The sequence below is a fragment of the Lynx canadensis genome, chromosome X, assembly GCF_007474595.2.
Source record: "Lynx canadensis isolate LIC74 chromosome X, mLynCan4.pri.v2, whole genome shotgun sequence".
In the NCBI taxonomy this organism is placed as follows: domain Eukaryota; kingdom Metazoa; phylum Chordata; class Mammalia; order Carnivora; family Felidae; genus Lynx; species Lynx canadensis.
In genome coordinates this window covers 88,985,594-89,011,238 of record NC_044321.2, presented here as the reverse complement: position 1 = coordinate 89,011,238, position 25,645 = coordinate 88,985,594, and positions in this window count along the sequence as shown.

Below are 25,645 nucleotides of genomic sequence, written 5' to 3'. Positions count from 1 at the left end.
CAGAGTGGGCCTGACCTAATCAGGGAGAGGAAGCAACAGCTGCAAGGAAATGAAGGCTTCCACCACCATGGGATCTTGGGAGAGCCTAGAACCCCATGTAAGACCTCAGCCTCGCCAATACCTTGATTTCAGCCTAGCAAGATGATGATAAGATAAACCAGCTACTCTGTGCCCAGACTCCCGACCCACTGAAATAAACAGTAGTTTGTTAAGCTGTGAAGTATAAAAAAAAAGTGTTTTTTTAAGCTGTGGTATTTTGGTCCACAGCAAAAGAAAACTAATACACTTCCCTTTTCTTCTAAGAAGAATTGCGCCTTCCCCCAATACATAAATGGATATGTAGACAAAGAAGCATGCAAGCTAATAAATAAATAAATAAATAAATAAATAAATAAATAAATAAAACAAGAAAAAAAAACCCCTACAGGAATAACTTGAGATCTTGGTTAGAATTAACTGTTTTGAGTAACAGTTGACCCTCCTCTGATCAAATAAAAATAATCTCTGGAGAAAATTTACATGACAAGAAAAGAAATACGTGTTCATTTTAGAAAATTGGAAAACCGCAGAAAGGCCCAACATTACATTTTGGAAGCTGTGTTATCAGTTTTGTTTTTATGCATATTTTTTCACATACTGTGATCATCCTTGCGCATCACTGATCACTAGTCCCTCAAATAGTGCCCGGTGCACAGTGGATCCTAAGATGATATTTATTGAGTACAGAAAAAGGATGAATAAACAAGTTCTTTTCTTACTATTTAAGGATATTTTATAGTCCTAATTCTTGTGATTCTCTCCACATCAAACATGGTTAATAGAACTCCTAAAGAAGTAGTAAGCAATGAACTGTAGACTATTGTGTGCACATACGGGCTGTAGAATATATCTGAGAGCAACTCACACAAACCTGGGGCTTCAGCTTCCTGCGCATTGTTCCCTCCCTTCCCTTCCTGGTGAACAGATTTTATCTGTTATATCTTTTTTTTTTAATTTATTTTTTTTAACGTTTATTTATTTTTGAGACGGAGAGAGACAGAGCATGAACGGGGGAGGATCAGAGAGAGGGAGACACAGAATCCGAAACAGGCTCCAGGCTCTGAGCTGTCAGCACAGAGCCCGACGCGGGGCTCGAACTCACGGGCTGTGAGATCATGACCTGAGCCGAAGTCGGCCGCTTAACCGACTGAGCCACCCAGGCGCCCCCTGTTATATCTTTTAAAAATAGATTTGAGGCGCCTGGGTGGCTCAGTAAGTTAAGCGTCTGACTCTTGATTTTGGCTCAGGTCATGATCTCACCGTTCAGGAGTTTGAGCCCCCCACCCCCACCGCATCCGCCTCTACTGACAGTGCAGAGGTTGGTTGGGATTCTCTCTCTCTCTGTCTCTCTCTCTCTCTCTCTCTGCCCCTTCCCCACTCATGCTTTCTATCTCTCTCTCTCTCAAAATAAATAAAACAAACAAAAAAAATTGTTAGGGGGACCTGTGTGGCTCAATGGGTTAAGCATCCGAGTTCCGCTCGGGTCATGATCTCACGGTTTGTGGGTTTGAGCCCCGTGTTAGACTCTGTGCTGACAGTTCACAGCCTGGAGACTGCTTCGGATTCTGTGTCTCCCTCAATCTCTGCCCGCCTCCCCGCTCGCGTTCTGTCTCTCTCTCTCTCTCTCTCAAAAATAAACATTAAAATGTTTTTAATTTTTTAAATAGCTTTATGGAGATATAATCCATATATCATACGACTTAAAGTTTAAAGTTAGAATTCAGTGGCTTTTAGTATATTCACAGAGTTGTGCAACCATCACTATAATCTGTGTTATGTTTTTTATTTTTTTGTTTCTTATTTTTAATATTATTTTAATTCCAATATAATTGATATACAGTGTTATATTAATTTCAGGTGTACAATATAGTCATTCCACAATTCTATACATTACTCAGTGTTCACTGTGATAATTTTCCTCTTAATCCCCTTTGCGTATTTCACCCATCCCCACCCACCTTCCCTCTCATAACCTTCAGTTTGTTCTCGGTACTTAACAGTCTGTTTTTTGGTTTGTCTCTTTTTTCTTTGTTACATATTTTTTTTTACTTTAAAAAAGAATGTATTTTATTTACCACTGTTAATGTGATTAGCCTCCTGGTATCCTTGTGAACCCACCGTCTTGAGTGGAACCTGCGAATTTCTTTTTACTGAAGAATTTAACTTTTTTTATTGCCTTAGTGTATCAAATATAAGTTGAAAGTGTTTTCCTTAAAATTTTAGGTGCTTACAATAAAATATTATTAGGCACTGAAAAGGAATAAAATACTAATACATGCTACAACAGGGATGAACTTTGAAACAGCAAGATAAATGAAAGAAGCCAGCCACAAAAGACCAAGTCTGTCATTCCATTTATCCATCTATATGAAATGTTCAGATAGGCAAATCCTTAGACACAGAAAGTACATTAGTGTTTGTCAGAAAACTGGGGAGGGGTATGTGAGGAGTGACTGCTAATGGGTAATAGGGTTTCTTCTGGGGGTGATAAAAATGTTCTAAAATTAGATTATGGTTATAATTGTACAATTCTGTGACTATATTAAAAAACACCAAATTGTATAATTTAGACAGGTGAATTGTATGCCATATATATATATATATATATATATATATTACATCTCAGTACAGTTATTAAAAATGTATATGGGTGGCTGGGGCACCTGGGTGGCTCAATCGGTTAAGCATCTGGCTTCAGCCCAGGTCATGATCTCACAGTTCAGGCCCCACATCGGGCTCTGAGCTGTCAGTTTGGAGCCTGCTTGGGATTCTCTCTCTCTCTCTCTCTCTCTCTCTCTCTCTCTGTCTCTATCCCACTCTCTGTTTTTCTCTCAAAAAAAAAAAAATAAACTAAAAAAAATATATATGGGTGGGCAGGAGTTTCATTCTGTCTAATTGAATACAGTAAAAACTAATGATCCTAAAGGACAAAATTTTAGAAAAGTTATGGCTATATGTAAACATTAACCAAATCACAAAAAGCCTTTATGTTTGTTTCTTGTATGTGTTTTTATGTTAAAAAAATTTACATGAGAAAAAATGTTGACTTGTGAATTCCATCGAACATTTAAGGAAGAAATAATATGTATTCTATAAAAGCTCTTCCCCTGAAATGGAGGAGTGGCTTCTTCCTACCTCATTCTATGAAGCCAGCATTACTCTGATACCATAACCAGACAAAAACATTACAAACAATAAAATCACTGATCAGGGTGCCTGGGTGGCTGAGTCAGTTAAACATCTGACTCTTGATTTCAGCTCAGGTCGTGATCTCATGGTTTGTGAGATTGAGCCCCACATCAGGCTCCATGCTGATGGTTAGGAGCGTGCTTGGGATTCACTCTCTCTCCCTCTCTCTGCTCTTACCCTCAGAATAAGTTAATAAACTTAAAAATAACTGATCAACATCTCTATGAACGTAGAGGCAAATATTTTTCACAAAACTTGAGCAAATTGAATCCAACAATATATAAAAAGGGTAATACATTACAACAAGGTTGGGCTTATCCCGGGAATACAGAGTTGATTTAACATTCAAAAGTAATCAGTGCAACTCCTCATACTAACAAATTAATACATACACAAACATATTATGATCTTAGTAGATGCAGAAAAGTCATTTGAGGGGCGCCTGGGTGGTGCAGTCGGTTAAGCGTCCGACTTCAGCCAGGTCACGATCTCGCGGTCCGTGAGTTCGAGCCCCGCGTCAGGCTCTAGGCTCATGGCTCAGAGCCTGGAGCCTGTTTCCGATTCTGTGTCTCCCTCTCTCTGCCCCTCCCCCGTTCATGCTCTGTCTCTCTCTGTCCCAAAAATAAATAAACGTTGAAAAAAAAAAAAAAAAAGAAAAGTCATTTGACACAATTCAACTTCCATTTCTCATTAAAACTCTCAGCAAAACAGGAAAGAAAACTTTCTCATATGAATAGCAATTATGAAAATATATATGTAGCACATATTTAATGAAAGAGTAAATGATTTCCTCCTAAGATCAAGAGTAAGACAAAAAAAATAAAAATAAAAATAAATTAAATTAAAAAAAAGAATAAGACAAGAGGGGCGCCTGGGTGGCTCAGTCGGTTGAGTGACCGACTTCGGCTCAGGTCATGATCTCACGATTTGTGAGTTCGAGCCCCGGGTCGGGCTCTGTGTGGACAGCTCACAGCCTGGAGCCTGCTTCTAATTCTGTGTCTCCCTCTCTCTCTGTCCCTCCCCCACTCATGCTTTGTCTGTCTCTCTCTCTCAGAAATAAATAAACATTAAAAAAATTTTTTAAAAGAATAAGACAAGAACGTTTACTCTCATCACTTATTTTCAACGTTATACTAGATGTTCCGGCCAGAGCAATCAGGCTAAGTAAGTAAATAAATAAAAGGCCTCCATATTGGAAAGGAAAAAGTAAAACTGTCTTTATTAGTAGACAACATGAAAGTCTATGTAGAAAGTCTGATGGAATCCACAAAAAAGCTACTGGGAGTGATGCATAAGTTTATCAGGTTTCAGGTTACAGGATCATTATGCGAAGATCAATTGCATTTTTATATATCAGCAGTGAACAATCTAGAATTGAAACTTAAAGAGCAAACTTAAAGAGAAACTTAAAGATAGCACTTAGGGCTCAAAAACACTTATGAAGAGTTAGGGATGAATATTTAGGAAGGGATAAAGCTGACAAAAAGTGTGTAAGACTGAAGGCTATAAAACACTGCTGAGACAAATTAAAGATATCCTTTAATTAAGAGACCTGTTAGCGAGGTGCCTGGGTGGCTCTGTCGGTTAAGCGTCCGACTTTGGCTCAGGTCATGATCTCACAGTCCGTGAGTTCGAGCCCCGTGTCGGACTCTGTGCTGACAGCTCAGAGCCTGGAGCCTGCTTCGAATTCTGTGTCTTCCTCTCTCTGCCCCTCCCCTGCTCATGCTGTGTCTCTCTCTGTCTCAAAAATAAATAAAACATTAAAAAAACTTTTTTAAAGAGACCTGTTAGAATGGGTTCAAATATTCAATATTGTTCATAGGTCAGTTCTCCCCAAGTTGACCTATAGATTGAACACAATTTCGATTGAAACCTCAGTTTCTTTTCTGCAGAAATTGATTGACAGGTTGATTTGAAAATATATGTGGAGGGGGCACCTGGGTGGCTTAGTTGGTTAAGCCTCTGACTCTTTAAATTTGTTTTAATGTTTATTTATTTTTGAGAGGCAGAGAGAGACAGAGAACGAGCAGGGGAGGAACAGAGAGAGAGCGAGACACAGAACCTGAAACAGGATCCAGGCTCCAAGCCATCAGCACAGAGCCTGACACGGGGCTTGAACTCCCAAACCGGGAGATCATGACCTGAGCTGAAGCTGGATGCTCAACTGACTGAGCCACCCAGGCTCCCCAAGTGTCTGACTCTTGATTTTGGCTTAGGCCATGATCTCATGAGTCATGGGACTGAGCCCCAATTTGGGCTCTGCACTGACAGCATGGAGCCTGCTTGGGATTCTCTCTCTCCCTCTCTTTGTGCCCCTCCCCTGCTCTTACTCTCTCTTTCTTAAAAATAAATAAACATTTAAAGTGTATATGGAAATGCAGAGGACCAAAGCCAAAAACACTCTGAAAAAGAATAACAATAACAAAGTTGAGGGCTAACACTCTCTGATTTCAAATCTTATGGAACTACAGTACTGAGGACAATGTGGTATTAGCATCAAGATAGATGAACAGGTCACTGGCACAGAAAAGAGGGTCCAAAACCAAGCCCACATATGTGGACAATTAATTTTTGACAAAGTACAAAGGCAGTTCAATAAAAAAAAAAAAATGAAACAAGCAGCTATCCGTATGCAAAAAAAAAAAAAAACCCAACCCTCAATCTAACCTCATTCCACATACAACATTTAACTCAAAGTGGATCATAAACCTAAATTCAAACCCTAAAACTATAAAGCTTTTAGAAGAAAACATAGGAAAAAATCTGTGTGACCTTTGGTTTGAGAGCAATCTCTTAGATACAACACCATAAGCACAACTCGTTAAAAAAAGATCAGAGACGTCATGGAAAATAATAACTTTTGCTCTTCAAAAGATACTATTAGGAAACTACAAAGACAAGCTACCAACAGGGAGAAAATATTTGTAAAGCATATTTTTCATAACAGGCTTGCATCCAGGATATATAAAGAACACTCAAAACTTAACAATAAACAAACGATCCAATAAAAATAAAAACCAAAGATTTAAGAAGACATTTCACCAAAGAAGATACACAGATCACAGATAATCACATGAAAAGATGGTAAACAGCCTTAGTCATTAAGGGTATTGCAAATTGGAACCACCATAAAATACAACACTTCTGCACCTATCAAAATGACATATAGTGACAAGGACGTGAAGGAACTGGTATTCTCATAACCCTGCAGGTAGAAATGTAAAATGATACAACCATGAGTTTGGCAGGTTTGTAAAAAGTTAAATGCACAGCTACCGTATGATCCACCCATTCCCTCTCTAGATATGTACCCAAGAAAAACAAAAAGTTACGTCCATACAAAAATTTGTACATGAATGTTTATAGCAACTCTATGTGTAGGAGCCCAAAAGTGGAAACAACCCAGATATCCATCAATAAGTGAGTGGATAAACAAATTGGTATATGCCCATACTATGGAATACCACTCATAAATAAAAAGGAATGAACTGTTGATACAGTAACATGGTTGAATCTCAAAATACTTTTGCTGAAAGATGGAAGCCAAAGAGCACATTCTCATGATTCCATTTATACACATCTTAAGAAAATACAAACTAATTTTATATTGACAGAAAGCAGACCAGTGGTTTCTTGAGGAAGGGGAGAGAAGAGAAGAGCAGGAGAGAAGGACTCCCAAGGGACAAGAGAACACATTGGGAGTTACAGATATGTTCATCATCCTGATTGTGGGGATGGTTTCACATGTGTATACATATGTCAACACTTAACAAGTTCTGTACTTTAAAGATGCACAATTTATGTGATATTCTTTTTCTTCAATAAAGATGTTCTGAAAAACCTCGCTAAGGGGCTCCTGGGTGGCTCACCTGGTTAAGCGTCCAACTCTTGATTTCAGCTCAGGCCATGATCTCTGGTTTGTGGGTTCGAGCCCCATGTCAGGCTTTGTGCTGAGCATGTAGCCTGGTTGGGATTCTCTCTCTCCCTCTCTTCCCCTCCCTTGCTTGCATGCTCTCTCCGTCTCCCTCTCTCTCTGAAAATAAACTTCTTTAAAATAGACTTTTAAAAAATCTCATTGAGCAAACAGAAAACAAGTGTGATTATCTTCACCATCTTTATTAGCATCTGCAATAATAATAATCTTTATTAACTTACTTATTTACTTATTTATTGAGTAGGCTTCACGCCCAGCATGGAGCCCAACACAGGGCTTGAACTCAGGATCTTGAGATAAAGACCTGAGCCAAGATGAAGAGACAGTTAACCAAATGAGCCACCCATGTGCCCCAATGATAATCTTACTTTAAAATGATCTATTGATCACAAGCCAGTGTGATTTGCCTCCTTCCTTGGAATAGCTGAACATATAGAAGAATCAATAAGTTAGGGACTTTTAACATAGAACCATAGGTTTTTAAGAATTTTTAGCAGGAATATCTCATGTGTTTAATGGTGATATTAATGCAGTTAAATCAAGCAGAACATTCCTGATACTGAAAGCTTAAAATTAGGGTCTTTATCAGAATATGCATACATGATGTCATTGCAATCCTACCCCCCATTTATGAAGTTGCTACCCCCCATTTATGAAGTTGCTTTGACATATACCAACCTATTTTCCCATTCAGTCATTTTAAGTAAGCCTTCTTGGTGTGGAAGTGTTATAGCTCTTTCTCTGAGGTGAAGGCAAGCTATGCCATGGATAGGTTTCCTACTAGCAAAGAAAATTGTGACAACAAACAGATAATTCAGGAAAATATGTTTTATCCAATAAGTGAATAGCAGATTAGTAGGGTTTAACATGGATGCTTATCTTCGACTTTTTTTGATTCTTTTTAAAAAAATTTTTATTTTTGAGAGAGAGAGAGACAGAGTGAGAGCAGGGGAGGGGCAAAGAGAGAGGGAGACACAGAATCTGAAGCAGGCTCCAGGCTCCGAGCTGTCAGCACAGAGCCCTATGCAGGGCTCGAACTCACAGACCATGAGATCATGACCTGAGTAGAAATCAGACGCTCAGCCGACTGAGCCACCCAGGTGCCCCTCTGATTCTTTTTCTTAAAGTTTATTTATTTATTTATTGAGAGAGAGAGAGTGAGAGAGAGAGAGTGAGTGAGTGAATGAGCAGGGAAAGGACAAGGAGTGGGAGAGAGTATCCCAAGTGGGGCTCAAGCTCATGAAAGTAGCCCTATGCAGAGCTCCAGCTTGTGAGATCATGACCTGAGCCGAAACAGAGTCAGATGCTGTTTAAGCTGTTTAACTGACTGAGTCACCCAGCCGCCCCTTCTTTCTGATTCTAACATTGTCAATATCAAGTTTAGCATTTTGGTCATGATTCTACTTCAGGCTGATTAGGTTACAGAGTTCATGATTGATTGTCCTATCAATTATTGTACCGTGCTGGAAGTGATTATATTGCAGAAGCAGCTGATCACACAGCCCTTGCAGTATTCAGTAGTTTCCAAAGTGGGGGGTCGATGGCTTTCTAATTTCTTAGGGAATATTTATGAACATCTTGTTTCTGGGAACCCTGAAATATGGTACTTTAGGAAGGTGGGGATAAGTGATCTTGGATTTCAGTGTATGTTTTCCTATATATTTGAGGTTATAGAAATAAATCACTCATACTTAAATCCAGAAAATATGACATTAGAAGATAGTTGATATGATCACATACTTAGGAATTTTTCAATACACTTTAATCTGTTAATGTACTTTTTGTACCCAAATAATATTCACTGAAAGGTTTGTTGTTAAAGGTCAGAAAACTTGGGCCAAGATAGAAGGAAATAATCCCTTGAATATTTTCCCAATTACACTTTGTATCCTAAAAACATAAGGTTTATGGGGGGAATCTTACTTTGTTCTGAGATAGAAACAGCATGGCTGTGCTGTTAACCATAGTCCTGATAAATCAAGCAAATTCCTATTTTTATCTGCATTCTAATCAGGCAAAATCAAAGTTTTGTCTTTATCCAGATTTTTGAGAAAACTGTGGCTACACAGACCTGCCCAGATTTTTGTGGGCTGAAAAGTTAATATAGATTATCCTTTCTATAAATTTGATGTTGATTAAGTAAAGGAGAGAAAGAAAGCAAAACCCTTGATAGGAAGGTATAGATGAGGACAGATTCGGGATAGAGAGCAGACAGTGGAGGGGAGATCGAGAATAGATTGAGCAAAAGTTGATGGAGTCAGCTACAGAAAACTTCAAGTAGTGGGATCACACACTTCCTGCTGAAATCTTTACTTCTCATCCTTGGAGCTAGACTTCTACTTGGAGTTTAAACCAACCATCAACTGGGGCGCCTGGGTGGCTCAGTCTGTTGAACATCCAACGTCGGCTCAGGTCATGATCTCGCGGTTCATGACTTGGAGCCCCGCGTCGGACTCTGTGCTGACAGCTGGGAGCCTGGAGCCTGCTTCGGATTCTGTGGCTCCCTCTCTCTCCGCCCACCCCTGCTTGTGCTCTGTCTCTCTCTGTCTTCCAAAAATGGATAAATATTTTTTAAAAATCTTAAACCAACCATCAACCAAGGCTGTAGCATTAAGAAAAATGGTAGAAAATTTTAGAAGTTGGCCCATACTGGCCCTTCTTGTGGCTTTTTGAAAAGCTCCACAAGAAAGTGATGAATTTAGGCAGCAGCAATGGAAGGAAAGATAAATGTACTAAGAGAGATGCTTTCAGACTTTCGGCCATACCGGTCCTGGATTTTCTCTAAAGGAGAAAAAAATAAACCCCCAATTTGTTTGAGCCACTGTTTTCCACATTCTGTAACTACCAGCCAAATGTAAATTCGTAACTGATTCACTGGACAGCAGGTAGTCTCTCTTTACTTAGTGAATCTTAGGACTGTGTGTTCACTATTCACTTAGTGAAGTAGAAGTCCAGGTCTGTCTGTTGAGAATTATATGATCTGAATCAATTCAATAAGAATGTTATTGAATGGCTATCACGTGCTTGGCAGTAATGTGCATTGAAAGAAATCTTTACTGACAATACCAAAGCCCTTACATTATATTTCCTCTTTCCAGGACAGTTTTGAAGGTCTGCACTTGAGAATTCATCTCCTTTCCTGCTCTGCCCAGTGGGCCGAACCCTGGAGGAAATTTCATGGCTGCAGACTGAAAAATTGAGAACCTGTAACCCGCATTTTTACACTTCAGAATTGAGCACTTTACACCCACTAGGCAACACGTTATATTTAACTTGCATTATGTATAGTCCTACTCACCTGAAAATACACATGATTTTCATTGTGAATAAGATTCGTTCCATAAGTTGTCTGCATTCACTTGCTCTCATGAATATTAATTGGTGGTCTGCTCAGCATCCATTTTCCCCCTTTCCCATTCCTAAGGGCAACCTGATTGCTGACCAGGTAGCTGCCCCCCTTCCATACACAAATTCACACATATGTGCACACATTTATGTTTTCCTTCATCTATGAGCCTATGTCTGTGACAGGATTTCTCTTGTTACACAATCGAAAGGCCTTTGTAGATAGTAAATAAAGAGGCTGCAGATGGCAATGAGTTTGTGGGAAAAACAGATGAATAACAGAGTAAGGAACAGGGCTGGTGGGTGATAGTATACTCCCCTCAAATGACAATTATCCGGTGTTCAATTCTCTGACACCAGAGCCATGCGAAAAGACAGGTCCCTAGAGGGCCTGGCTGCACTTACCAGGACTGACGGTGGCAGGCAGTTAACAGGGAAGGATCTTGAGACATACCCAGAAAGGTGAGATCCCAGGAAATCATTCTGAGCAGCCAGAAGCCGGAGAAAGGAGAGCAGGGATCCAGGAGACAAAGTGGGCCAGATGGTAAAGAAGCAGTAAGGCCAAGGCACCAAAGAAATGATAGGAACTAGGGCTAGTAGGGGGGCTGAAAAGCTCAAGGTAAGCATCAATGAAACAGGCTGGGATGGAGCTTGGTGTGTGTGTGTGTGTGTGTGTGTGTGCACGCTCAGGATAAGGGTAATTCAGAAACTCATCTCCAAGAAGTGGGAATGTAGTTTCAGACCCCTTATCTGAATGTTTGGGTTGCTCCTGCCAACAGCGTTGAGCCAGCAGATTCCAACCAAATTGTATTTCACTGAGAATAAACATCATAGCAGAATGGACTACCTACACTTTTAACTCCATAACCTTATCATATAAGAATAAGTTTACTGGGGCGCCTGGGTGGCTCCGTCGGTTGGGCCTCCGACTTCGGCTCAGGTCATGATCTCGCGGTTCGTGAGTTGGAGCCCCACGTCAGGCTCTGTGCTGGCAGCTCGGAGCCTGGAGCCTGCTTCGGATTCTGTGTCTCCCTCTCTCTCTGCCCCTCCCCCACTCATGCTCTGTCTCTCTGTCAAAAATAAATGTTAAAAAATTAAAAAAAAAAAAAAGAAGTTTACAGATAGTACCCTACAGGGCCACCAGGTGCCAGGCACTCCTAAGGAAATTTAGCATGAATGATCTCAGTGGATTTTTAGAATAGCCTTATGAGATAGGTACTATCATTGTTCCCATTTTGAAAATGAGAAAGCAAAGGATCAGAAATGGTAAGTCATCTGCCCAAGATCATCCAGTGAATAAGTGGCACAGCAGGACTGCAGGCCCAAATGTGTCACATTCCAGAAAGTATGGGCTCATAAGTGCATGTTCTCCTGCCAGCCTGATACCTCCTGTGCTGTTTTCAGAGAGATAGGCCATATGCTCTTCCTCATTAATAGTTTGCTTAGCACGTAGATGAAGGTGCCACTTCATCCATTTAGCAGCGAAGAGGAAATACATGAATACAGAATGAAAAAGACTCAAGAAAGCAGGAAATAGCTGAGCTCAGGGGGTAGAAGTCCCCTCCATTCCACAGAATTCACCTGGCAATGCTGAGTAAATACCAGCTGTGGTGAATTGCATGCCACCAGGAAGCTGTGTTATAATAAACCAAGGATACATTTTTTTCCCTGAAAAATTGTATTTTTTGCTGATGCAGTCTTTGGAATGTCTGTCACTTTCAGGAGGCTCTCGGGGATATGGTAGATCAACACTTGACATTCTGTGCACAGCTCATGGTCTGATGCAGGATGTCTTGGCAAACTCAAGAAGCTTTACACTCCTCACAAAGTTCAAGTGGCTTTCCTTTCAGTGCTTTCGTGAACCTCTCAAGATTTTTTTTTTTAATGTTCATTTATTTTTGAGACAGAGACAGAGCATGAGCGGAGGAGGGGAGAGAGAGAGAGAGGGAGACACAGAATCTGAAGCAGGCTCCAGGCTCTGAGCTATCAGCCCAGAGCCCGACGTGGGGCTCGAACTCACGAGCTGTGAGATCATGACCTGAGCCGAAGTCAGACACCCAACCGACTGAACCACCCAGCGCCCCGAACCTCTCAAGATTTTAAAAATAAAAATGGTTTATTGCAACACGAGCATGTAGTAATTATTCCATAAACAATACCATTTCAGAATACTTACAGGTTAAGTCTTTCAAAATGAGGAATAAGGTGACTTCAACTGCCGTTTAAGGCAGGGCAATCCATAAAACACAAAAGACCCCAAGTAGCCAAGGTAATCTTGAAAAATAAAAAGAGAGCTAGAGGTAGCATAGTTCTAGATTTCAAGATCTACTACAAAACTGTAGTAACCAAAGCAGTACTGGCACAAAAAGACACATAGATATATATTTTTTTTAATTTTTAAAGTTTATTTATTTATTTTTGAGAGAGAGACAGAGAGAGTGAGCGAGGCAGGGGCAGAGAGAGAAAGAGGGAGACAGGGAATGTCAAGCAGGACCCTCACTGTCAGCACAGAGGTCGATGTGGGGCTCAAACTCACAAACCACGAGACCATGACCTGAGCTGAAACCAAGAGTCGGACATTTAACCGACTGAGCCACCCAGGTGCCCCAAAAATAGATACATAGATTAATGAAAAAGAATAGAGAGCACAGAAATAAAGCCATGCTTATATGGCCAATTACTCTATGACAAAGGAGGCAAGAATATACAATGGTGAACAGACAGTCTCTTCAGTAAGTGGTGCTGGGGAAATTGGACAGCGACATGCAAAAGAATGAAAGTGGACCACTTTCTAACACCATACACAAAAATAAACTCAAAATGGATTAAAGACCTGCATGTGAGACTTGAAACCATAAAAATCCCAGAAAAGAACTCAGACAGTAATTTCTTTGACATCTGTTGTAGCTACATTTTCCTAGATACATCTCCTCAGGCGAGGGAAACAAGAGCAAAAATGAACTACTGGACTACATAAAAATAAAAAGCTTTTACACAGTGAAGGAAACCATCAACAAAACAAAAAGGCAACCTACTGAATGGGTTCGTAAATGATATCTGGTAGGGGGCTCATATCCAAAATACATAAAGAACTTATACAACTCAGCACACACAATCTGATATTATATATATATATATATATATATACATATATGTATATGTATATATATGTATGTATACATATGTATACGTACATATATATGTATATATATACATATACATATATATATATATATATATATATATATATATATTACGCACTCAATGCCCATGCTCTCCACACAGTGCCCTCACCCAGGCAGTGTGGAATCATTCCAGAGCCTCTAGGGTTTGAGTGGGGAGTGTCAAATCTCTGAACGTTCAGGAGCTTGAAGGGAGAAGCCAGTGCTATCAAGGGTTTATTCTGCTGCTTCTGGCAAAAGTTGCAGTTGTGAAGATGTGCTAGTCTTCTGAGGCCCGAAGTTCAAAGTGAACTGCCACCCAGGTGTGCCCCCTTATAATTTTCTTAATAACATTTTATTTTCTCTAACTTACTTTAACATGAGAATATAGTATATGATACATATAACGTACAAAATATATGTTCATCGACTATTGATGTTATCAGTGAGGCTACTAGTCAACAGTAGGCTATCAGTAGTTAAGCTTTGAGGAGCTAAAGGTTATATGCAGATTTCCTTTGTTTTAATTTAATTTATTTTTTTATTTTTAGAGACAGAGAGAGAGAGAGAGCACAAGCAGAGGAGAGGAGCAGAGGGAGAGAAAGAGAATCTCAAGCAGGCTCCACACTCAGCGAGGAGCCTGACATGGGGCTCAGTCCCACAAGTGTGAGATCATGACCTGAACAGAAATCAAGAGTTGGACACTCAATCGACTGAGCCACCCAGGCACCCCTATATGCAGATTTTCAACTAGGGTGAGGAGTCAGCACCCCTAACCCTAACCCTGTTGTTCAAGGGTCAGCTGTAGTAGTGAAAATAATAGCAGCAAATATTTATATAGAACAAATATTATTTGACTTGTGAAAAATAATAAGGGACACCTCATCAGGAATAGGATTGGGAAGCCAGCAGAACTCTCACACCCTATCACTCTCAATTGCAGATCCAATAGGAAGAGACATACCTTGCAAATCAATACTACTTTAGCTACTACCTTACTACCCCAGCAGAAGGAAGAAAGGTTTCCCCTTCCCTGGAAGAAAGGTTTCCCCTTCCCTGGAAACAGCTCAGCCAATAAGAGACAGTCACAATTCAGCCAATGAAAAGCCACTATCCTTCAAACTCCCAGTTTACTCCAATGGGCTATTTGTTTATAAAAGTCCTTCCCAATTCCCCCCTTTCCTCTGTAAAATAGGTTTCCTCTACTTGGTTCTCCGAGTTTGCCTATGGTTTTGCCATAGCTTACTTGTCCAGAATCACAATATTCTATTCCCTAATAAATTCATTTTTGCTGGTAAAATAACTGGAAGTATTATTTTCCTTTTTTTTTAATAAATGCAACTGATTTTTTTATTTTTATTATTTTTTTAATGTTTATTTATTTTTTGAGAGAGAGAGACAGAGCATGAGTGGGGGAGGAGCAGAGAGAGAGGGAGACACAGAATCCGAAGCAGGCTCCAGGCTCTGAGCTCTCAGCACATAGCCCGACACGGGGCTCGAACCCTCGAACCATGAGATCATGACCTGAGCCGAAGTCGACGCTTAATGGACTGAGCCACCCAGGCATCGCTGGAAGTATTATTTTCAAAGTTTGACATGTTTAACCCTCACAACCATTAGTATCCCCATTTTACAGATGAAGAAAATGAGTGACAGAGAGGTTTAGACTATTAACCAGAATCATATGGCTAATAACCTTTAAAGCTGGGAATATGAAGTCAGGCAGTCTGGTCCCAAAGTACATGCTCATTAAAAAAATATTGAAGTATAATCGACATACAATATTAGATTGGTTTCAGGTGTACAACATAACCATTCAATATTTGTATAATTGCAAAGTGATTACAGTAAGTCTAGTTATCTGTCACCATACAAAGTTGACTTTTGGGATCTCCAGAGTATATGCTCTTTTTTTAAAAAAAAATTTCTTATTTATGTTTTTTATTTATGTTTGAGACAGAGAGAAACAGAGCACAAGCAGGGGAGGGGCAGAGAGACAGCGAGACTCAGAATCTGAAGCAGGCTCCAGGCTCTGAGTTGTCAGCACAGAGCCCGATGCGGGGCTCAAACTCACCGCAAGATCGTGACCTGAGCTGAAGTTGGATGCTTAACCAGCCGAACCATCCAGGCACCCTGGAGTATATGCTCTTAACCACACTTCTAAGGTAACAATTCAGTCAGAAGAAATCCATGATTAACAAAGGCAAGAAGAGCACGTGGTAAAATAATGGTCTAAAGTCTAGAAAAGAATCAAACTGATAAAATGTAGTTCAGATGTAGTTTAGCACAAAGAAAGAGAGCAAGATTACAGAATCCTGAGGGAGGAAAAGAAACCCTAGACAAAGAACAGACTGGAATCAGGGCCCTGATGAAGGAACTCAATATGCATTGTGTCTTAAAATGAACAAGATTGAACTTTGTATCTATTCTATTGATCTGTAATTGTCTGATTGTTCTATACCCATAGTTTATTAATTGGCATTGCCTATTGAGTTATAGAACTTTGCCATTAACTGTAGATATTATTTTTTAGCGATGTAAAAAATGTTGTTGAAAGAGGAAGATACCCTTATAGTCTTGGCCACTTCAACGATTAATTCAATATTAATAGATCAGCATTTCCACCTGGAAAAAGCATTAAATCCCTCTAGGACTTAATTTCTTTCTTTATAAAATGAAGGGTTATTATAGATTAATGATTTATATAACTTTCAGCTTAAAAACCTTGCCTGTTTTTCAATTTGCTAAGCACATAAGAGCAAGCAAATCAATGTGCATATTGAAAAAACTCGTAAAGTGTTTTAGAGAAAATATAAATGCAAATGATGAAAACAGGAAAGAGTGGGAAGGTCACACACTTATCTGTACTATGCATTTGGCAATTGATCATGCGCCACTTTGTGACATTACCTCTACTATTAATTGATTTCATGTGTTAAGTAACTTTATTATACTCATTTAATTAATTGAACAAATAATTGGCACCTACTAATGCCAGGAACTGGTTCTAGACACTGGGTATACTGGTTAAAAATCGAGCCCTTTTGGTTTTGCAGAAGAGATTAAGATCACTTTTAGGATACAGACTGTCACAGGTATTTTATATTTGCTTTCAATGATGCTTGGGAGTTGGTATATCCTTGATCATTTTGATTCAGTTTTAGCTTACGGCTCAGTGGGCTAAGCGTCCAACTTCGGCTCAGGTCGTGATCTCAGTTTGTGAGTTTGAGCCCCGTGTCGGGCTCTGTGCTGACAGCTCGGAGCCTGGAGCCTGCTTTAGATTCTGTGCCTCCTGCTCTCTCTGCCCTCCCTGCCCTGTGCACTCGCTCTGTCTCTCTCAAAAATAAACATTAAAAAAATCTTTTTAAAGATATGGTGAAATTCTAGAGACACACTACTCTTGATCATAATAAGATCATCAGATTGTCAAAACTTTCCTGGCCACCAAATATGTACAAAGTGATGTAGGCAATATAAAGAAGCATAAACTAGCTTCATCCTTGACACACTTATCAGAATTTAAACAGAAGTTACAGAAGATCTAATGAAAAGTGTCTGGGGCGCCTGAGTGACTCAGTCAGTAAAACGTCTAACTTCGGCTCAGGTCATGATCTCCCAATTCACAAGTTCAAGCCCCACATCAGGCTCTGTGCTGATAGCACGGAGCCTGGAGCCTGCTTCGGATTCTGTGCCTCCCTCTCTCTCTACCTTTCCCTCACTCACGGTCTCTCTCTCTCTCTCAAAAATAAATAAACTTTAAAAAAATTTAATGAAAAGTGTCTAAATAATAAAGAAACACATTAATTTCATCTTACATAACAGGAAATCTGGAAGGTAGGGCAGTTTCAGGAGTGGTTGCTTGACTCAATAATGTTATTAGAACTTAGGTTCATTGGGTTTTTCCAATCTGCTATCCTTAGTAAGTTGGTTACTCCCCATGTAGTCACAAGATGCATGCAATAGCCTCAGATATCACCTATTCACCAAAAAATGTCTACAGTTTGGAAGAGAGTAAAAGAATGCTCTGTTCCTTATGTTCTTTTATAACCATAAACATAAAATATATAACTTCTCTATATCTCATGGCCCAGAACTTGCTCGCTAACCTATGCCCACCTCTGGCAAGGGAAATGACATTACTCTGAGTGGCTTATACCACTGAATTTTAACCTTTTAAAACCAGAACCCACAGTAAGAACCCAATTTACATGTTATTACATAACATGTGTACGTACATACACACATGCACTCACACACATAAAGCTTCATAAAATACCTCTTAACCTTGATGCACATAATATGCTTTTATGTTATTTATGATATTCTATTTCTTTAATTTAAAAATGCCGACAATAACCCTTCCAAAAAATTGAAGAAGAGGGAAGAGTTACAAACTCATTGTTTTGAGGCCAGCATTAGCCTGATGCCAAAGCCAGACAGAGATACTAAAAGAAAACTACAGATCTATATCCCTGATGAATATTGATGCAAAAATCCCCAACAAAGTACTGGCTAAACAAATTCAAAAGCAGATTCAAAGGATCAGAGTTCACGACCAAGTGGGATCTATCCCTGTGATACAAGGATGATTCAACATATGAAAATTCACCAATGTAATACACTATATTAACAGAACAAAAGATAAAAATCACATGTTAATCTCAAAGTGTGCAGAGAAAGCATTTGACAAAAGTCGACAACTTTTCAAGATAAAAGCTCAACAAACCAGGCTGAGAATAGAAGGAAACTACTTTATCATAATAAAGGACATAAGAAAAGCTTACAGGTAAGATCCCACTCAATAGTATAAAAAAAGACTGAGGGGCGCCTGGGTGGCGCAGTCGGTTAAGCGTCCGACTTCAGCCAGGTCACAATCTCGCGGTCCGTGAGTTCGAGCCCCGCGTCGGGCTCTGGGCTGATGGCTCAGAGCCTGGAGCCTGTTTCCGATTCTGTGTCTCCCTCTCTCTCTGCCCCTCCCCCGTTCATGCTCTGTCTCTCTCTGTCCCAAAAAAAAATAAATAAACGTTGAAAAAAAAAATTTAAAAAAAGACTGAAAGATCTTCCTCTTTTAAGATCAGGAACAAGAGAAGGATGCCCATTCTTGCCACTTCTATTAAACACAATATTGGAAATCCTAGATAGAGCAATTAGGCAAGACAAAGAAATAAAAGGCAACCAAACTGGAAAGGAAGAAGTTAAAATTCTTCTTGTTCACAGACTATATGATCTTATATGTAGGAAATCTGAAGACTACACACACACACACACACACACACACACACACATACTGTTAGAACTATAGACAAATTAAGTAAAGCTGCAAGACACAAAATCAACACACAAAAATCAGTTACATGTCTATATACTAATCAGTTACATATCTGTATACTAACATTGAACAAGCTGAATAGGAAATTAAGAAAACAATCCTATCTACAATAACGTCAAAAGGAACAAAATACTTAGGAGTAAACTTACCTATGGAGTCAAAAGCCTTGTACACTGAAAACTACAAAACATTGCTGAAAGAAATTTAAAGAAGACACAAAGAAATGGAAAAACATCCTATGTTCGTGGATTGGAAGACTTTATATTGTTAAAACATAAATACTACCTAAAGTCATTTACAGATTCAATGCTGACCTTATCAATCCCAGTGGCATTTTTGGCATAAATAGAAAAAAATCATCTTAAAATTCATAATGTATGTAATCTTAAAGGACCCTGAATAGCCCAAATAATCTTGAGAAAGAAGAACAAAGCTGGAGGCCTCACACTTTCTGATTTCAAAAGCATATTATAAGGCCTTGGTAATCAAAACAATATGGTACTGGCATAAAGACAGACATGTTGACTGATGGAACAGAATAGAGTGTGCAGAAATAAGCCTTCACATATATGGTCAAGTGAACTTTTACAAGGACACCAAAAATACATAATGGGAAAATAGTGTCTTCAACAAGTGGTCCTGGGAAAACTAGATATCCACACGCAAATGAATGAAGTCAGATCCTTATCTTATATATCATATACAAAAATTAACTCAAAATGGAATAAAGACCTAAATGTAAGACCTGAAACTATAAAACTCCCGTAAGAAAACACAATGGAAAACCTTTTTGACAGTGAATTTGGCAATCATTTCTTGGATATGACATCAGAAACAGGGACAACAAAAGCAAAAATATCCAAAAGGCCCTACATCGAACTTACAAACTTCTGTGCAACAAAGGAAACAATCAACAAAGTGAAAAGGCAGCATATGAAAGGGAGAAAATATTTGCAAACTATGTTTCTCATAATGGGTTAACATCTAGAATATATGAAGAATTCCTATAATTCAACAACAACAACAAAGCAAACAAACTGATTTCAAAAATGGGCAAAGGTTTGAACTGAGGATATATACAAGGAAGATATATACATAGCCAACAAGGATATGGGAAGATGCACAACTTCACTAATCATCAGGGAAATACAAATCAAAAACACAATGAAAGGGGCGCCTGGGTGGCTCAGTCAGTTAAGCCTCTGACTTCAGCTTGGGTCATGATCTCGTGGTTCGTGAGTTCGAGCCCCACATCAGGCTCTATGCTGACATCTCAGAGCTTGGAGCCTTCTTCGGATTCTGTGTCTCCCTCTCTCTCTGCCCCTCCATGGCTCACACTCTGTTTCTCTCTGTCTCTTAAAAATAAATAAACGCTAAAGAAAACCCACAATGAGATACCCCCTCATACCCATTGGGATGACCACTATCAAAAATAAATAAAACAGAAAACAACAAGCCTTGATAAGGCTGTAGAGAAATTAGAACCCTTTTGCACTGTCAATGGGAATGTAAAATGGTGCAGCCACGGTGGAAAATATAGAATTCAGTTTCCTCAAAAAATTTTTTAAAAAATAGAATTTCCGTATGAGCCAGGAATATCACATCTGGGTATACATCTAAAAGAATTGAAAACAGGATCTCAAAGAGGTATTTTTACACCAATGACTATTGCATTATTCACAACAGCCAAGAAAGAGCAGAAGCCTAACTGACCATCAAAGGATGAATGGAAAAAGAACATGTGGTATATACATACAATGAAATATTATTCAGCCTTAAAAAAGAAGGCAATCCTGTCATGCTACAACATGGATGAACCATGAAGACATTACGCTAAGTGAAAGAAACCAGTTACAAAAAGACAAATACTGCATGATTCCACTGATATAGGGTATCTAAAGTGGTCGAGTTTCTGGAAACAGAAGGTAGAATGGTGGGTGCCAGGGGGTGGGTGAAGGGGGAAATGGAGAGTTGTTGTTTAGTAGGTATAGAGTTTCAGTTTTGCCAGATGAAAAAGGCCTGGAGATCTGTTGCATATAGTAAATACTAACATACCATTTTCCTGAAAATCGTTAAAATGGTTAATTTTATATTATGTGGGGTTTTTTTTACCACAATAAGAAACATATTGACTGTGACTTTTATGTTGATTTTATGACTCACTAATGGGTCACAGCCTGGATGTGAAAATTCCTAGCTTGGATTAATCAAGATTGACCATCTGTGATGTGACCTACTACAAGTGTGTCGTATATGACATGATCAAAATCAGGGCTCTATTAGCAAGCAAAAGGTAGGGGGAAACGGAGTGTTATTTAGCAATCAGTATGTGGTCTTCTGTGACTGGCACAATGTTTTCAAGGTCCACCCAAGGTACAACCCTCTAAACATCTAAAAACATTGAATTATACAATTTTTTAAAAAGTTTATTCATTTATTTTGAAGAGAGCAAGGGGGGGCAGGTAGAGAGAGAATCCCAAGCCCCGTGTGGGGCTCAGTCTCACGCACCGTGAGATCATGACCTGAGCTGAGACCAAGAGTCCAACGCTTAACAGACTGAGCCACCCAGTCGCCCCTGAATTATACAATTTAAATGGCTACAATGGAGAGATTGGAGGGAAGATGGAGGCATAGGAGGACGCTGGGCTCACCGCGCGTCCTGCTGATCACTTAGATCCCACCTACACCTGCCTAAATAACCCAGAAAACAGCCAGAGGATTAGCAGAACGGAGTCGCCAGACCCAAGCGCAGACGAGAGGCCCACGGAAGAGGGTAGGAAGGGCGGCGAGGCGGTACACGCTCCACGGACTGGCGGGAGGGAGCCAGGGCGGAGGGGCGGCTCGCCGGCCAAGCAGAGACCCTGAGTCTGGCTTGCAAAAGTGGAGGGGCCTGACGGACTGTGTTCCGACAGCAAGCGCGACTTAGTGTCTGGGAGGTCATAAGTTAACAGCTCTGCTCGGAAAGCGGGAAGGCTGGAGGACAAAGGGACGGAGAGCTGCTGAGCCCCCGGACGACAGAGCTCAGTTTGGTGGGGAACAAAGGCGCTCGCCAGCGCCATCTCCCCCGCCCATCCCCCAGCCAAAATCCCAAAGGGAACCGGTTCCTGCCAGGGAAATTGCTCGCTCCGCGCAAACACCCAACTCTGTGCTTCTGCGGAGCCAAACCTCCGGCAGCAGATCTGACTCCCTCCCGCTGCCACAGGGCCCCTCCTGAAGTGGATCACCTAAGGAGAAGCGAGCTAAGACTGCCCCCCTGCCGCCGTGCACCTTGCCTTCCCACCCCAGCTAATACGCCAGATCCCCAGCATCACAAGCCTGGCAGTGTGCAAGTAGCCCAGACGGGCCACGCCACCCCACAGTGAATCCCGCCCCGAGGAGAGGGGAAGAGAAGGCACACACCAGTCTGACTGTGGCCCCAGCGGTGGGCTGGGGGCAGACATCAGGTCGGACTGCGGCCCCGCCCACCAACTCCAGTTATACACCACAGCACAGGGGAAGTGCCCTGCAGGCCCTCACCACACCAGGGACTATCCAAAATGACCAAGCGGAAGAATTCCCCTCAGAAGAATCTCCAGGAAATAACAACAGCTAATGAGCTGATCAAAAAGGATTTAAATAATATAACAGAAAGTGAATTTAGAATAATAGTCATAAAATTAATCGCTGGGCTTGAAAACAGTATACAGGACAGCAGAGAATCTCTTGCTACAGAGATCAAGGGACTAAGGAACAGTCACGAGGAGCTGAAAAACGCTTTAAATGAAATGCAAAACAAAATGGAAACCACCACAGCTCGGATGGAAGAGGCAGAGGAGAGAATAGGTGAACTAGAAGATAAAGTTATGGAAAAAGAGGAAGCTGAGAAAAAGAGAGATAAAAAAATCCAGGAGTATGAGGGGAAAATTAGAGAACTAAGTGATACACTAAAAAGAAATAATATACGCATAATTGGTATCCCAGAGGAGGAAGAGAGAGGGAAAGGTGCTGAAGGGGTACTTGAAGAAATAATAGCTGAGAACTTCCCTGAACTGGGGAAGGAAAAAGGCATTGAAATCCAAGAGGCACAGAGAACTCCCTTCAGACGTAACTTGAATCGATCTTCTGCACGACATATCATAGTGAAACTGGCAAAATACAAGGATAAAGAGAAAATTCTGAAAGCAGCAAGGGGTAAACGTGCCCTCACATATAAAGGGAGACCTATAAGACTCGTGACTGATCTCTCTTTTGAAACTTGGCAGGCCAGAAAGAATTGGCACGAGATTTTCAGTGTGCTAGACAGAAAAAATATGCAGCCGAGAATCCTTTCTCCAGCAAGTCTGTCATTTAGAATAGAAGGAGAGATAAAGGTCTTCCCAAACAAACAAAAACTGAAGGAATTTGTCACCACTAAACCAGCCCTACAAGAGATCCTAAGGGGGACCCTGTGAGACAAAGTACCAGAGACATCACTACAAGCATAAAACATACAGACATCACAATGACTCTAAACCCGTATCTTTCTATAATAACACTGAATGTAAATGGATTAAATGCGCCAACCAAAAGACATAGGGTATCAGAATGGATAAAAAAACAAGACCCATCTATTTGCTGTCTACAAGAGACTCATTTTAGACCTGAGGACCCCTTTAGATTCAGAGTGAGGGGATGGAGAACTATTTATCATGCTACTGGAAGCCAAAAGAAAGCTGGAGTAGCCATACTTATATCAGACAAACTAGACTTTAAATTAAAGGCTGTAACAAGAGATGAAGAAGGACATTATATAATAGTTACAGGGTCTATCCATCAGGAAGAGCTAACAATTATAAATGTCTATGCGCCGAATACCGGAGCCCCCAAATATATAAAACAATTACTCATAAACAGAAGCAACCTTATTGATAAGAATGTGGTAATTGCAGGGGACTTTAACACCCCACTTACAGAAATGGATAGATCATCTAGACACACGGTCAATAAAGAAACAAGGGCCCTGAATGAGACATTGGATCAGATGGACTTGACAGATATATTTAGAACTCTGCATCCCAAAGCAACAGAATATACTTTCTTCTCGAGTGCACATGGAACATTCTCCAAGATAGATCATATACTGGGTCACAAAACAGCCCTTCATAAGTTTACAAGAATTGAAATTATACCATGCATACTTTCAGACCACAATGCTATGAAGCCTGAAATCAACCACAGGAAAAAGTCTGGAAAACCTCCAAAAGCATGGAGGTTAAAGAACACCCTACTAACGAATGAGTGGGTCAACCAGGCAATTAGAGAAGAAATTAAAAAATATATGGAAACAAACGAAAATGAAAATACAACAATCCAAACGCTTTGGGACGCAGCGAAGGCAGTCCTGAGAGGAAAATACATTGCAATCCAGGCCTATCTCAAGAAACAAGAAAAATCCCAAATACAAAATCTAACAGCACACCTAAAGGAAATGGAAGCAGAACAGCAAAGACAGCCTAAACCCAGCAGAAGAAGAGAAATAATAAAGATCAGAGCAGAAATAAACAATATAGAATCTAAAAATACTGTAGAGCAGATCAACGAAACCAAGAGTTGGTTTTTTGAAAAAATAAACAAAATTGACAAACCTCTAGCCAGGCTTCTCAAAAAGAAAAGGGAGATGACCCAAATAGATAAAATCATGAATGAAAATGGAATTATTACAACCAATCCCTCAGAGATACAAACAATTATCAGGGAATACTATGAAAAATTATATGCCAACAAATTGGACAACCTGGAAGAAATGGACAAATTCCTGAACACCCACACTCTTCCAAAACTCAATCAGGAGGAAAGAGAAAGCTTGAACAGACCCATAACCAGCAAAGAAATTGAATCGGTTATCAAAAATCTCCCAACAAATAAGAGTCCAGGACCAGATGGCTTCCCAGGGGAGTTCTACCAGACGTTTAAAGCAGAGATAATACCTATCCTTCTCAAGCTATTCCAAGAAATAGAAAGGGAAGGAAAACTTCCAGACTCATTCTATGAAGCCAGTATTACTTTGATTCCTAAACCAGACAGAGACCCAGTCAAAAAAGAGAACTACAGGCCAATATCCCTGATGAATATGGATGCAAAAATTCTCAATAAGATACTAGCAAATCGAATTCAACAGCATATAAAAAGAATTATTCACCATGATCAAGTGGGATTCATTCCTGGGATGCAGGGCTGGTTCAACATTCGCAAATCAATCAACGTGATACATCACATTAACAAAAAAAAAAGAGAAGAACCATATGATCCTGTCAATCGATGCAGAAAAGGCCTTTGACAAAATCCAGCACCCTTTCTTAATAAAAACCCTTGAGAAAGTCGGGATAGAAGGAACATACTTAAAGATCATAAAAGCCATTTATGAAAAGCCCACAGCTAACATCATCCTCAACGGGGAAAAACTGAGAGCTTTTTCCCTGAGATCAGGAACACGACAAGGATGCCCACTCTCACCGCTGTTGTTTAACATAGTGCTGGAAGTTCTAGCATCAGCAATCAGACAACAAAAGGAAATCAAAGGCATCAAAATTGGCAAAGATGAAGTCAAGCTTTCGCTTTTTGCAGATGACATGATATTATACATGGAAAATCCGACAGACTCCACCAAAAGTCTACTAGAACTGATACATG